Genomic DNA, 3,923 nt, shown 5'->3' on the forward strand with positions numbered 1-3,923 from the left:
GGTGGTTGACGGCAAAGCAAAGGTTGATTATTAGGAAGGGTACCATGCCATATTTATCTGTCCACAGTAAAAATTATGAAGTCTATTAAATGCAACTGGAATGAAGATGATTTGTGCCTGTCATAAACATTTTAAAGAGATTGTATTCAAATCCATAGGGGTGTTGGAGTTGTGGAGTAAATGTATTGGTTTAGCATAGTTTACATCTTGGCATCTGAGAGTATAATGAAATATGTTGCTGCAAAAGCTCCATGCCTCTTTGAACCAATTAGGCAGCACTGTGGAAACTACCTTCTGCCCATCTGTTAACAGAATAGCTACATCTTTGTTATTACAAAAATGTTATGGTTGCTTTAGGAACCATAATATGGAATATCTGATTTATCTTTTATTAGCATTTTTCCACTGAACTCTCAGTTAGAATGACGAGTATAGGAAGAAGGCTAAACAAAGTGCCTCTTGTTTTTGACTTTGCCTATGGATAGAAACGTCTTCCTTATCTACAATGGATATTTTTCAGTCAACAAATGTAATCACTAATATTGTATCATTGGTTCTGATCTAATTCTGTTTGTATTGCACTGTTGCATTTCTTTTCGTACTTTCTCTTGAACCCCAAGTAAGTAAAGTACTTGAGTATCCCTTTTGTTGAGGCCTAGATGTGTGTTCTTAATTGCTGAGTTAGGGCTCTAGTGCTGGAGTTTCCCTCTAAAAGCAGTCACTCTTGTATAATTCTAACAAAGGTTTCATTTCAATTAAGTTTGGGCAAAGATTCCCCCCCCCCTCCTTTTTCTAACCAGTTTAACTTTAGCAAGGTGTCTTCCCAGCTGCTTTTATCATAAAGTGCCTTGCCATTCTCAACTAGAGAAACAGTTCAGCCCAACTAACTGAAAAAGTTCTGCAGATTCAGAGCAACTCACGCTTGTTCCAGCATAATGCGAGTGAGACTCCAAGTTAGTGACTGAACTTTTCTTTCAGAGAAAGAAATACTATTTTACAGGTAAGAGAATTCCTCCCTACCCCTCTTCCCCCCTCCCCTTATCCCACACACTGCTCCTTGTCAGCTTGCAGAATTTCACTTTTAAAATGGAAAACAGTATCAATGCAAAAATACATAAGAGCTTGTCTGCAAAAATAAATTGACTGGAAAAACTAATCTGCAGTAGCTCTCTGTGTGGACAGTGGTCCAAATTAAAAATGGCTCTGTTACAATATTATTGCACCATTTGAGAAGTGCACTCTGTTATTCCAAAACAAAATGACTCTTATCCTGGAACAGTATCTAATAGGGTGCCATTCAGGGCTAACTATTCTGCTCCATTTCCCCAAGTAGATGAGACACTGACATGCCCCAGGTGTGGGCTGTGGTACATGGTGTTTAATTCATCTGCTCATTTGCATTAGATAATCTTAAAATACATTTAAGTATTTTCCTTATTGTGTCTCATATAAACCATGATTGTATTGGTCCCTTAGCTCTATCCATGGATGGCAGAGGTCAGTGCAGTTAAAATGGGAGAGAGGCTGTACCATAATGAATGGGATGGGAGATAGATGGTCTGGTAGAACCTATGCCTTAAAATGGGAAGTCCTGATTGACCATGAAGTCATATTTTGTTAAAGAGGAGGCTGACTTTATGTATATATAATTATGTAGTTGCTTTTTGATAAATACTATGATTGCACATGCAAACTGAGTGATAGGCTGTACAGATAGCCTAACTGAGTATATAAAGACAGTTGTAGGCACAATCACTTATTCCTTTGGTTAAGACCTGAAGATACGTGAACTACATATTTACCAGGGAGTTTAAAAAAAGGAGTTATTATTCAGAACATGTTTTCTATGATTGGCTCTGTAATAATATGTTTAATGTCCTCAGGCACACTGTATTATGCTGGTACTGGCCACATTTCAGTGTTAAGATTGAGATGCACCTTGGAATGAAAGCAAGGATTCTTCATCTTTGTTTTGAGAAATACAGCACATACCCCCCAAAACTATACCATTTGCTCTTTTGTACAAACTTTTTTTGAGGATTTATGAGCTAATCTGTTAATTGGTTGAGTTAAAGTTAATTGCAAACTGAATTGCAAGAAATTTAGCATCTGTGTTGCACTTTTTGTCTCAAATGACCTTTACAATGGAACAAAACAGACTCTTCAAACCTTCCATATAGTGGAAGTTAATTGAAATCTTTTACATGGACTATGTTTGAAGGAAGTGGGTGGTAATTAAATTCATTGTTCTATCTAATTGCTCTGTTTGCATGGGCTACAGACAGTCTCAAATTAACAGATCAGGTAACTCAGGCTGTGCTTTCATTAGGAAAACAGGTTTGTTCTCAGCTACCTAAAGTCCTATATAAAGCAGCATAGTTTTCACACCAGTGAGCAGGATAAGGGAATTGACTGCTTTTTTGCTTGACTTCCTAATGTGTGAAAACTAAGAACTGGCATCTTCACTAGTGAGCTCTCTCAAAGTAATAATTTTTCCTTGTGGAGGGAATGCCTGCAGGGGTCTGCTGAGAAATCCAAAGTAAACATGTTCCATCCTCTGCAGCCAACTTGCATGCAACTGTTCTGTTGTTTGTAATGTTTTGTCTTAACAAGTGTTCTCCTTGGTGAATGAATTGGCCCACCTGTTCTTTAATGAACCCACAACTATGTGCCAGCTTGAGAATCAGTCTTGAAAGATTTCACATGGCACATGGAGACGGAGGGTGCAAGGAAATCGTTAAATCACTTAAACTGGGATTTAGACTAGGTTTACCCTGCCTGTACTTTAAGGAGCCAGTGGTCTTCTTGACACACCTCCCTAAGCCTACGTATCAGTTGCAGCTGAAAGGTCATGTTCAGGGTATGCTTCAGTGATCTGAAAGCTGTAAACATGTTAAATTTGCTTTCTAGCTGTGGTGACTTACCAGTGAAATCTGTCCTTGCATATTGTTATCAAATGTAATGGATCTGAGGTTCATACTGCACCACATCCAAAACCTTAGAAATGTACAATGATGATAAGCTATCACATCTGAGTTTCTAAGATCAAATATGTTAAGACATAGTTAAGGTAGCGTTAACAAATTTTTCTTACGTGCAAGCTCAGGATAAGAACTTCAGAGCTGAAGAATCTGCGCAACATGAACACTACCTTATGATGTAACAATGGGGAAAATTATATGAAAAAATAAAATATATTCCTTTTTATTTTAGGACCATTAAAAATAACTTGCCCTTTAATCATTATACTCAGTGTCAAGATTTTCTTATTCTGAGCACAAGCAACATCTTCCAGAGTGTGAAAAATATGTCCAAAAGTGGCTAATGCAAAAATACTATTCTGGAATAATTACTCCTGAATACTTTTCCAGTACATTTCCAATTAGTAAACTATCACTTTTGCATAATTTTAGGTCTGAGTATTTATATTAAGAACATTTACTGGAAGATTTTCATTTGTGCCTATAGTACTATAAACTGAAGGTAAGCAGTTTTGTCTGAGCTTTGAATTACTTCTATAACATAAGCAGCAGTGTTCCCAGAACACTAGGTACAGTGAGAAATGAAATAAGCTTTTCTTATTCCAGTAAATGTTTCTGTTCCTCAGCATGTTATGGAAGAGCACAACTGTTAAAATGAAATGCACAACAGAACTATTTGCTTTACAGCATGAGGTATTCTCTGTATGATTTTTAGGGATAGAATTATTAAAGCAGTTGAATAATCTGATAACCTCATCATTCCTAAATGTTTTATTGGATGTACTCACACAGTACATCTTTATGCACTTCACTTTCATCAGTTGTGCTAAAAGGGGGTGACAAGACTGAAGGGAAAATGCTTTCTGGTACATGCCAATTACTAAGCTGAGCCGTGATACGTTAGCAGTGCTATTGCACTGGGATAACAAGGCCATCTTAGAC

This window comes from Gavialis gangeticus, unplaced genomic scaffold (genome assembly GCF_001723915.1).
Source record: "Gavialis gangeticus isolate Ggan-Ray unplaced genomic scaffold, GavGan_comp1, whole genome shotgun sequence".
NCBI classification, from domain to species: Eukaryota; Metazoa; Chordata; order Crocodylia; family Gavialidae; genus Gavialis; species Gavialis gangeticus.